Here is a 12,604-nt window from a genome sequence, read left to right on the forward strand (position 1 = left end):
ATATGCTTGTGTGTCTATATACAGATGTGCTTACACTGAAGTATAAACTGCTGCATGGTGTTAGGCTCACCCCTTCCTGCCTCTATTTTCCATTGTTTGAGTACTTCATTGTGCTTCCCTCCATTGTTAGAGTCTACAGTCCAGAATGCTGGTTTAGGGCTACTTAGGCATGACAGTGCTTGACATCAGATGGACAAAAAGTAGGTGTTATTTGTGTAAACAGACTTTTAATATTGCCAGTGAGAACATATGGCTTTTTGAAGGTATTTTTTCAAGTGTACCTCCTGCATTTCAACTGATAACCTGCCTAGCATGTTGTGCTGACATTGTCAGCTGACAGCATACCACAGATTGTTTGGCTTAATTACATAAGACAGAATAGTTCAGAAGATGTAAGCATGCTTTATTCAAAACACAGAAGGGTTCATATGAATGAGGTGTCCAAAAGCACAAAACAATCTAGCTATGGCATGATTTGTATCAGAAAATATGATGGATAACAAGAGGTAATCAATGTGAAAGAGATAATCATTCCTGTATTTTGCTTTGCATATGCATGTTTAAGTGGCCTGAAGAAATTCCCATGGTAAAGTAGTGCATAGTTAAAGAATTGAGCTAAAGGGAATTAGAATCATGACTAGAAGAAAAAATGTCTGTGGAAATTCAAAATACAAGTATGGAAATGTATCCAAAGGAAGTGTTCAAAGGCCTGTACTTGTATCCTGTCACACAACAAGAAACATACCCACTCCAGTCATTGCTAATGTAGTTGATCTCCTGATACTCCCTGCTTGCTGCTTCTTTCATAGTAAGGCTGTCCCTGGAACTGATGGTGGTCAAATAAACCTGTGTTTGTACCTTGTCCTTCCCTAATAGAGACTCCCCTAATGTGATGATCCACTGGAGTGTCATCCCTGGTGAAATGTACAGCTGTTACAGCTCTAACTTCGACTATCCACAAATGGCTCTGAAGCAGGAGCTGCAGCAGTTTCCCTGAAAATTTCCATAGCTCAGCTTTCACTGCTTGCACACAGATTTTGAGTATAGAATGAATTGTGAAGTATGGCAACAGAATTAATTTCTAGAAGCATCTGACAAAAATATTTAAATATATATATTGGTTATGTTGGGGTTTTTTTGAGCAATTAAACCACCAAATATTTTCCATGAGTCTGATTTCTGTCACCTGTAGCTACTGTAGAACTCTAAAAATTTAACATTATAAATATTTATTTAATAATGGTGAATTTTATCTGACAGCTGTGGTTTCAAAGAAGAAAGCACACACAAAAAATTCTCTCATATACAGTGAGATTTTTACTTTTCAAAAGTGTTTAAAAAGTCCTGTAAAGAAAAACTATGTACATGCATGAGGGAGGAAAGGAGGAGGAGTGCTGCTTTTACTGTTGCCAGCTTCTGATGCATGTATACATCTGACAGTAAAAGATCTTTGAATAATACTGTTTCTGGTTGAATTTATGATGAAGCTCTGCAGAATCGATGGAGCCAGATAATGTTTATGCTCATCCAGCTTTTCTTGTTATTCCAAAGCCTGCTCTATCCACTTACATCCATTTGAACAGCTTGCTGCTTAGACAGTTCTACAGAGATTTCCCAGACTATCAGTGAAAAAAGACTCTGCCAGGTTCTGCTTCAAATTAATATACCAGCCCCTTTTTTTCCCAGAATTTTTGCCTCTTTTTTTTTTTTTTTTTTTTTTTTTTTTTTTTTTTTGCTTTCAGGCATGCACAGGAGAAAATACTGAGCAATCACATGTTTTCAGTCATAATATGAATCTGAAAGTAAGCACAGAGAATGATTTTAAATTGGTGTTAGTCTGATTAAAAGTTTAGAGTAGTAAATTAGAAGTTTAGAATGGAAATGATACGAGCTTTGCCTCAAAGTTAGCTGTGGAAATGTGAGCAACGTTTTCATGGTAAAATCATCTCAAACTCACCTCAAGCCACTCATTAAACTGATTTAACATTCCATTCTGTTAAGTCTGATTCATACTGCTGAAATTTCTGTGGACAAAGAGAAAAGAGGATGGAGAATTTTGGTTGTTCCAAAATCCCTGGAACTGATGAGGTTCAAATTATTGTCTGATGCATATTCCGAGAACATTCTTGATGCAGTTTTGGTGTTAAACCTCCCATAGTAACAGTCTCACTGTATCTTTTGTGTATTTCTGATACTTGTACACACATTTAGGTTTCCTACATTTCGTCATGTCTGTGGAATTACTCTGTATATTCAGTGCTGCCTGATGGCTTTGGAAAACCACAAAGCATGTCTGGTTAGCCAGGAAGGGTCCCAAGAGCCTGCTCTTCTCTTTTGGCCACATGTAAGAAAGAAGCTGGCCAGCAATAGAGGATTACTGCTGATTGGCATGAAGGGGAGAATGGAGGAACTTCTCAGCTCCTTTGGCAGTGAACAGCAGTTAATTTCTTGAAGTATTTAAGATGTTTTATGAAGTAGTATGCAAGGGCACAGGTTTACAGAGCTAATGCTTTTAACAGTTCCTCTCTACTATTGCAAGGAGTTAAGTGTTCCCACCTCAGCCAGAGGAAAGCACTTAGTGTGCATTTTCTGTGTTGTATCTAAGGGGGGAAACAGATGAAACGTGAAATGTCATGTTTTAGCATCCTGAAGTACATTTCTTCTCTGTATTATCTGTGTACTTTCAGGAACACTGTGCAGTGAATGAAGTAGACTGGACTAATGGGGTATTTAACATGTGCATTACAAAATTAAAAATGATTCTCTGACTGATGGAGAGGCTTAGGGAACCTTTCTTCTAACAAATGAAAGATTGTATTTTAAATGCAAAGAAGTATGGCCTTGCCAAACTAATATAAAAAAGTGTTTCTTTTCCCCTTTACCCACTTTTCATCTCTTCTTCCCCTCAAAAATAGTTTCTTTGCATGAGTCTGAAGTATTTTGATGTCTGACCTAGCCAATACAAAAGAACCTCAATCCTATCTTATTGCTAAGTGAGGCTAAAATCCATGCTGCAAAAATGAAATCAGTCTGTGCAAATTTATAACAAAAATGGAACTGATCCATCAATACCATGATTTAGCACTTCTAGACTGCTAGTGATGTTGCTAATTTGTATGAATCATTCTGTGGCAATTTTCATTCTAATCTAGTTATCCAAAACCTAGAATCCGAATGTTTGCACTTTTTGGAGGATTGAAACAATTTGAAGAACACAGCATGATATTATTATGTCCACTTTTCAGTGAGCATCAAAAAAAGAATTGTGTTAAGTGATATGATGGAGTAAAAAATACCTATATGAAATAGAGTAGGTATTGGAATATTGGGTGCTTTCAGCTCCTGAACTGAATCTATTGAACTAAATTATGTCAATTTTATGATTTCAGTATGTGATCTCAGAAATGCTTGGGATAAGCTTTATTATCACAAGGAAAACATTATAATTCATACAAACCCCTTTTTTTTTGGGTATCTTATTCCCAGGTAAAATATGTATAAAAGTTAGCTGCACTTGTGTTTTCATAAGTGAAACACACTAATAAAGAAACAGCTTCCAACACCATAAAAAGCTAACACTGAGCAAAACTTAAAAAGATATTTTGAATCTAGTCAAAGTCTGCAAAATTTAAGTAATAAATAATGCATAATCCTTGGGCTATGAAATGTCAGAGCTGTTGCTGATTACCGGCTTTTCTGTAAAGCAAAAGGATATATAGTTGATGCTTATACCAAAGGAATCACAGGGATGATGGAGGTTGGATGGGTGTCATCTGGAGGTCATCCTGTTCAATCTGATTACACAGGGCCCCCTAGAGACAATTGCCCAGGATTCTATCCAGGCATTCTTTTTAGTATCTCCAAAGATGGAGATTCCCCAGCCTCTCAGGTCAGCCTGCTCCACTGCTTGGTCACCCTCACAGGAAAAAGGGGTTTCATGATGTTCAGTTTGTGACCATTGCCTCTGATCCTGTCACTGAGCACCACTGAAAAGAGCCTGGCTCCATCTTTGCATCCTCTCTTCAGGCATTTCTATACATTCATGAGATACAACTGAGCCTTTTCTTCACCAGGCTCAAGATTCCTCCTCGCTCAGTCTTTTCTCATGTGCGAGGTACTCCAGTCCCTAATCATCCTTGTGTGGTGCTTTGCTGGACTCTTGCACAGGACAGCCCATCATGGTACACAACATGCCAGATGTGGCCAGTGCTGAGTGGAGGACAAGAGTCACCTTCCTTGGTCACTTGTATCACCAAGGATCACCTTGGCATGGAGTGTGTACTGGTGCATGAGGTCCTCAGGTACAGGACCTTGCTTCTTATTTTGTTTTGCTGAACTTCATGATATTCCTGTTTGCTCATTTCTCCACATCTTTAAGGGGTTTAAAGATTGCCTTTTAAATCAAACATACCCAACCAAAGAATCTGCTGAACTGCAAACTGGCTTCTTGAACTGTAGGCCAGAGGTGCCTGGCAAGCCAGCGACTGGATGTTTGGAATGAGTGGTGCTTTGCTTTTAGTCTCTCTAGACAATCAGAACAAGTGAGAAACTGTCTCAGGATTGTGGTCTCTGCAGCTGTCAGTGGTGCTGTGGACATCATCACTCATAAAAGACCTTGGTTGTTCTACAGAAGCATTAATACATGACTGTACAACTCAATATGCCATGTTCAGTAATTGAAACAAATTGAAGTGTGAGTGGGTTAATATAAAGAAGAAAAATGGTGTTTTCAAATACTGATACAGAAATTCTCTGATCACTTAACATGGACACCTTTTTTCCCAAACATAATTGGGAAAGAAGAGCAATTCTCTTATGCAGCAGCGTGCTTTCTGCTCCAGGAACACAGAAACAATAAGTTTGGCCTTTCTTTTAGATTGCATAATTAGGTCTTCCATCCCAAGGAAATAAAGTGGAGCATGTCTTCAAAATGCAGAACGAGGTACAACTTCCATCTAGTTTCACCCCCTCTGCTTAAACCAGGATTCACGGTGATTTTGATCTATCACTGATGGTCACTGTGCCTCCAGTATGTACTGTCATACCTATACCAAGCTTGCTGCTCCCTTCTCTGGAGACCCCCACACCCCCACTTCTTGGAAGAGTCTTGTACGTGGCTGTAGTCCCTCTCTCCCTACTGCTGTGCACAGGCGGCAAAGGACCGTGCTGCCAACAGTGACATCTGCTGTTCGAGTCAGTGCCTGGGGTTGGCATTTAAGCCATTCCACTCAGCCAGAAAAACAGAGTCCAAGTCAAACCAGGAGTTCTTAGCCTGGGTTCTGCTCGGGAAGGGCGCTGAGTGGAGGGGAATATGCTGCACGTCCTGCAGTGGCCTCAGAACAGCACCAATAGCCCCTCTAGAGCTGGAAGAAGACTCGGTGGTTCCATGGATTTCAAGAAGCGTTTGGACAACACTCCCAGATGCATAAGGTGATTCTTGGGGTTGTCCTGTGCGGGGCCAGCAGCTGGAGTCAATGATCCTTGTGAGTACTTCCCAACTCAGCTTATTCTGTGACTCTAAGGAGCAGCAACTGGAGATTGAGGGCTGTAGACACCCTTCCCTTTAGTGTGTCTTCTACACGGTTTTCAGGGAAGGAGCTGTTCTCGAGCTACCTGTGACATTGCTAATCACAGGTGCCAAGATGCTGTTAAGAGAAAGCAAAGATCTGTCCAATGAAAACCAGATTTTTAAAATTTTAGATGGTTTTCATAGATCGTGGGCAATCTAACACAAGATTGTTTTGTTTTATTTTGAGTAGAAGAGGCAAGGAAATACCCTGAGGCAAGGAAGGAGAAGATAATGTGTTGTTTATGAAAAGAGATTTTCTTGAATGAAGTAAATCCTTAAATCATGTTTCAGAAAACAAAAGATAGAATAAAAATCTCAAAAGCACATATATGCACATTTTGTGTCCATAATACCACATGAAAGAGTAATGCTTTTATATATTTATCTTTAAGACCTCTTTTTTGATGTATCAGCATAAATGAAGAAAAACTGAAAATAGATAAAACTTTCCCACTGTAGTGAACTTGCAGTGATGTTCCTGCCTGTAATCCTATAAGGCAAGAAAGAAAGGATAATGATACACTGCCTTTTAATGCAGCAGAGTTTACAGTAACACATTCACAGTATTCCACATCTGTGCAATATACTTCTCTAGCAGTCTCATTTTAATAATATATTCTAATCCATTAAACTCGCTCTAGTGAGCTTGCAGTGAATCATGACATTTCCAAATCAAAGTAAAATAAAAAAACAAACAGACTTAAGAGCTAAAATTCTTTTTCATAACCTTTTACTTATTTACAGAGGATTCATATGTTTAAAGATACAAAGCCATGATGACAGAATAATTATGAGGTTTTGTCATGTCATGTTTTTTTGAAACCATGTCAAACACTGAACTGAAGGACCTGCAGAAAACTAAGAAATAGCAAAAGTGAATAAAACCAAAGCCAAGCTATGATGGATGAAGGACAAAGGGTAATGAATCCATCAAAACTTTGTTTTGTCTGCTGCAGTACCTGACAGTTGATACTTCTGCAGCACCCAGCAAAGTCCTGCTAGTCCAGTGATCTCAGTTCTTAACCTGATCCCATATTCCTGATGGCATCCAGCCTGGGTGCAGCGCAGTGTCACTTCCAGGATATGACAGGGCATCTTCACCTCTGGAAAGCCTTGCTTTTCCTGGCCAACACTGGGATATAATCCACTTGGATTGTTATTTGGATGATTTCTGAAATCTGAGATTATCTCAATGTGTTGTTAGGCTGTTATTATTTTTAATGAGTACCTCTATAAGCAAGTTGTTCTGGGACAAGTCACAGGAGCAGACTTTCTTGAAAGCAGCCATGTAACCAGTAGGAGGAAAACTACATTGCTAAACCAAGCAAGGGTAATGGAATACCAAACCAAATAAGAGGGTTGCCTTCAAATAATTTCAAGAAACCGAAAGAGCTGAGTGTTAGTAAGTGTTGAATTTTTAATTGAAACAAATCAAGCAGGGGATTTTTACATCCTAAAACCTCCATAGATTTGAATTTATATATACCAGAATTAAGCAGAGCTATACCATTTCCATCACAGAATTCTTCACTCTTATATTTTATCAAATGTGTTTAAATCTCATCCTGAAAAAGTGGAAATGAATATTTCTATTTTGCAAGTGTACATAATATGATCAAATAATTTTTTTCATCTCTTCTTTGATAAGTTTTCCCTGTAAAGCCCACTTCCCAGTCACTTAATAATTTTCATTTTTCTCTTCTCTCCACTCCAGATAAAGGAGCTCTTTTCTCTTTGAAATGTCAGAAATAGAACTAACACCCCATCAGTAGTCGCACTAATACCAGATACAGAGATAGGAAGCATCTATCCCCCTCTGCAACAGTTTCCATTTTATTTTGCTATAGACTGGATTAATTCCTTCTGTTACACCACCTCATTGGGATGAAAATTGCTGCTGTGACTGAAGCTCCTCTTCTGAGACAGATTCCCAGGACAAAGGGCACCCTCCTCTACTGATAACCTGCACAAGTAACACAATTTCTTTTCCTATTGAATCCCTATTGTTTTCTTTTGACATCATATTCCAAAGTTCAGCCCATTCCAGTGCCATCTCCCACTTTTTCATAATTTATTGTCAGGCAGTATTTTATTTGCATCATTTATTAATATTTAATGTGCCTTTTGCCCAGCTACAAGACAGAAGCATTTCTTGGCCATGTCTGTTTTTTTCTTCTCTATATTATGTCTTATTATCTTGTTGCTATCCATGAATGGAACAAAATCTCTTGTGATACCACAATGTGAAAAAATAAACTACACTAAACTACACAAAGTCAAAACACAGGACTCAAAGTAGGCCTCTGTTTTTGAGCTCTGATGCCATCAGAATTATTCTGAGGAAGCTGACATACATTTTCAAGTTTTCCAAGCAAGGATTTGTATATACCTTTATTTTATTTGAAACCATTTTGATTTAATTCATGGAGTATTAAAAATATTTTTAAGAGATTCTTATTCTTTTTTTCAGAAATTTTAGTATAATCTTAATACCATCCATTAATCTTAAAATCCATAAACTTTCTCTAGAATGGCCCTGCAATTTTCTGTGATATTTTAAAAATAAGGGCTAATAGTTATAGCGATAACAACAAAAATACCATCAAGACCTTACTTCAGCCCTACTGATCTTGCTTTATGTCACTGACAATTTATTTCAAAATATGTGAAATGTGTAATTTTTGACTAACCACAAAATAATTTGAACTTTTTATTAGGTAGTCTAGAATTGTTCTGTAATGATATAATAATTTTTGGTTTATAAAGTAAGTTTGCAACCCAAGAAAACAGAATCAAAAAACCCTGGGCTTAGAGAAATTCAGTAATCTTGTTTTGCTGAGGGCCCCTTTAACATTTTGACAAATCTGGACAATTTTCAGTTCCCATCTATTCCTAGATGGGCCTTCCTGTCCTCAGCCCTGAACCCTGCCTTCTTTCCAGAAAATTGCAGTCACCTTTCCTTCAGGGACAGCTTGACAAATTGAGGCAAGATAAAGATTTGGCATCCCTGCTCTGAGTCCCCATCTGCCTGGAAGAGCTATGGTAAGAGCACAGAAATGGACATAACCCTTTACAGCAGCATATAATTTTCTGGACATTTTTCTGCCATATGAAGTTGTGATTTATGGCTCAAATTAATGAACACACACTCCCACCTTCCTCAGGGGTTCTTGGGTGTTTTGGAGCCACAAGTCTGTGGCATTGGGAAGCTGCAGACCCTTGATTTCAGTAGGAGAAACACCTGGACCTCTCCTTCCTGCTGAGAGCACTGGGAACAGCAGGAGGATTTCTGTCTCCTGGACTGAAGAAACTGACCCCAGCCGCCAGGCTGCACTGCTTCACTGAATGGGCCTGGTGACTGCATCCTTATCCTCCCCTTTATTATCCTTAAATCAGCAGAGCTTTAAGTAGGGAGGATTTTGTCACACTTCTTCTCTTTCAGCAAAGCAGGCTAATAGGACTTTTATGGCTCAAGGTTTCTGATTTTCTACAGTCACAGGCAGACATTACAACAGGGAATAAGATTATTGTGATCTACTTTCAAATTTCTTTTCAAACCACTAGTCCAGGTACTCGAGAAATACTGCTCACTATCTGATAGTAGTAGTAGTAGTAGTAGTAGTAGTAGTAGTAGTAGTAGTAGTAATAATATCATCATCATCATCATCATCATCATCATCATCATCATCATCATCATTTGGAAGGCTCTAAAAGAAAGTATATGTCAAAAATGTAGGAAGGGGATGCATCAGAACCAGTTCTGTTAGTACATTAATTATTGCACTCAAATCAACATATTATTATTATTTTGCCCAAGTTTATATTATTACATCCAGAGGGGAAACAAGTGTCACAAGCAGGTGAGCAAAAGGTTTCTCCCAGCAGGATCAAACTGCGAAGAGCTAGAGATCTACAGTGTTTCCAAAGGTTTGAGGCACTTTCAAAATTCAGTCTTTCTAACTGCCTACGCAGAAAAGTTTTCAAATCTGTTTGCATGCTTAAAATTTAATCTAAAAAGATTAGATTTTTTTTTTTTGTGCTGTGATCACATGGGGATAACAGAACACATATATGCAAATACAGTACAGCATTTGGAAGAGCTGAGCCTTGTGAATCAGCAGAAGCTTGGAAACTTAGCAAAAGATGATTTTAAGTTAAATGGCAAAAATAATGGTAAGTGTATAAATGTATAATTTGACAATACATTAGGTTTTGCTATTCTCTGCTAAGAATGATGCCTTTAATCTCTTGCTGCATTCAAACATTTATTTGACAAACATAAGTACAAATTTTTTCATAAATATTACAAAAATTGTGTCTTAAATAAAAATATTGTTGCCATGGGACAAAACTTTAGATGATATATGCATAAGTTACAGTAGCATCCAGGAGTTCATATTTTGTAGCCATATACATTAGGGAAAACCTGTATTAACAGTTAGCATTTTTTTTCCTCAGCAAAATGCGTTCAAAATATTTACTAATTAAAACCTTTATATCTTTTAGACAGCAAAAGTGCTTTTTCCAACCTGCAACAGCTATGTAACTTATTTTATTAGTGGTTTGGTAATAAAGTCAGATAAACCTTTGATTTAATAATTAGCATTTATAGAGTGCTTTCTCTTCAGAGCACTTTGCGAACATTAACTAATTAATTCTTGCAACTGACTCTCCTGTAATTTGGAGAAGCCAGTATGTTCATAGACATTTGCCTATGGTAAGGGGAAGAAAGAATTATTTCAGACATGTTATGACTTAAGACATATAAATTAAGTTATTCACTTAAGTTCATGAAGATGGAAACATTGTCAGAGTAGGAACTGAAATTAAATTATTGTTGTGGTTTAATCTGGCAGGCAGCTGAACACCACACAGCTGTTTGCTCACTGTCCCCCTGCCACTGGGGGAAGAGAACTGGGGGGAGGGAAAGCTAAAATTAATGGGTTGAGATAAAGACAATTTAATAAAACAGAAAAGAAAGGAATAATGGTGATTGTGATGATGATGATAATGGTAATAATAATAATAGAAAGAGAATTGGAATATACAAAACAAGTGGTGCACAATGCAGTTGCTCACCACCCACTGACAGATGTCCAGCCAGTTCCCAAGCAGTGACCCCTGGCCACCTTTTCTCCTGGTTTATATACTGAGCACTCTGGACCTCCCATACCTGTCCCTCGAGGGTTGAGGTTGGTTTTCCTCATGTCCTCTCTGAATTCATGCAGATAAAGCCACGGCGTGACCCATGGTGTGTAGTCACTCTGTCCTCTCTCTTGAGCAGAGTCCTTGTAGCTGAGATGCTGGTCTGTAGTGGTGGGAGTAGAATATATGAATTGCTGGAATTCACAGGACAGTATTTTGGGCGGTTTCTCCGCAGCTGAGGCATAGGTCCATAATGAGGCAGGGATACTTTCTTCATAGTGCCAGAGCTGGACAGCCAATTCACCCACTGTTTGTCCCTCTCTGTCTCTGTGCCATTACTGACAATGAGTTGGCATACGATGGTGTTGAGCTCGATAGGAACTTCCACACGTACTTTTCTCCGTTTGTCTGGGTGATGTGCAACAGTTTTCTTGAAGAGATACCTTTCCCTAGGGCCTGACAGGTGTCAGCTCCAGAAGCTGAATACTTGTGTCCCTTTTCCTACTGCATTGTCAATGCCCTCTTCCCTAGAAAAGGATCCCAGCTCTTTGGCTTTCCTACCTTCTAATTTCAGGGTTATCTCCACAGCAAAGCTGTGAGGTGACAATGTACTCACCTGGATGATGGCTGAAATCTTTTCACATATCTCACATCTGACTTGGGGATAGGTTACCCTCTCCTTTATGAGTCTTGCATCTTCTTTCTCATGTTCTCCTGATGGTCCTGCTCTGGAGTAGTCTGCTTGTCACTTCTTCCCTTAGTAAGGGAAGAATTTCTTCCTTTTCTAGATGAGTTGACTTTTGCTTCCAACATTTCTACTCGTGTATTGGCCAACTGATTATGGCAAAGGTTGGTTCAATAGTTCAGCTGCAGTGCTTGTCATGGAGGTTGGAGTAGCTCTGTCAGTCACTGGGGTTGGAGTAGCTACATGCCTGTGTCTACTCAAGCCTGTCAGAGGGCTTGGAGTAGCTGTAGTGCATGTTGCAGGTGTTGGAGTAGCTGTAGTGCAGGTTGCAGGTGTTGGAGTAGTGCAATACCTGTTGTTTTCTCATCAGATCCACTTTCTTTTCCCCTTGCAGGTCCTGAGTAGTGTTGAGCAGGGCTTGGTTGGGCCAGTCCCCAGCATGTTGCAGTGATTTGTGTCTCTCTGGAATGGTCAGAGTGATAGCATAATTTTCCCAAATATTTTACTAATTATTCAGTATTCTCCACTGGTTCATAAATGAAGTTCTGAAACATTGCAGGTTTTCACTGTCCGAGGTACTGGCTCTTATCCCCCATACCCTGCCATGACTATCCAGCCTTGGGGGAGATCTCTGAGTAGTATTCTTAAACAGTTGTTTCAACATGACCTGAAACATATTCAGGAGTAGGAGATGTATCAACAGGAATGTGCTGGTTTGAACATCCTGAGGATATAAAAATTTTTCAAGAGCTGTTTTAACTAGCTTGGAGGAGAATGGGAAGGTGAAGGAGAAAGGGAAGGTGGAAGAGCAAGAGAGTGTCCTCCCTTGTGTTCCCCACAGATCAGCACTCTGAGTTGAAGAGGTAAAGAGTGTAATTATTAATAATTAATAGTTCTGAGATGGCTCCCAAAGTACTGAGATTATGGTAATGCTGAGTAAAAATACTACATTAGTTTCATGGGCAGTAATTTTATCCTATCATAAGCCAGTCTTACAAAGTACAACAAAATGAAACCCTTAATCCAGGCCCCAGAGGTGATAAACAGCACAACAGGGAACATACACAGCCAATAAAGTGTTACATAAGACAACCCTGAGAACAAGTGCAACAGCTCTTATAGGAATTAAGTCAACATTGTGACCAGCAACGATAAATCAATTTCATAAATGCTTGTAGCAAATTTGTTTCAACATTTAACATTTA

At 38.8% G+C, this 12,604-nt stretch overlaps 1 protein-coding gene across 2 annotated transcripts in view; it reads left to right on the plus strand.

The window, feature by feature from the left end:
* Nucleotides 1-12,604, plus strand: part of DCTD (dCMP deaminase) — a 57,127-nt gene that overhangs the window by 2,846 nt on the left and 41,677 nt on the right. Inside the window, exon 1 of one of the 2 annotated variants that reach the window (XM_054294939.1) lies at nt 7,464-7,540. The exons of the other annotated variant lie outside the window; for it this stretch is intronic. The gene's annotated coding sequence lies outside the window, so the exon portion shown is untranslated. Of the gene's footprint in view, nt 1-7,463; nt 7,541-12,604 lie in introns of those variants that run through there. 2 annotated transcript variants of the gene reach the window in all.

Source organism: Melozone crissalis, unplaced genomic scaffold, assembly GCF_028551555.1.
Source record: "Melozone crissalis strain CALT ecotype California unplaced genomic scaffold, PUWL_Pcris_2 ptg000006l_1, whole genome shotgun sequence".
In the NCBI taxonomy this organism is placed as follows: Eukaryota; Metazoa; Chordata; class Aves; order Passeriformes; family Passerellidae; genus Melozone; species Melozone crissalis.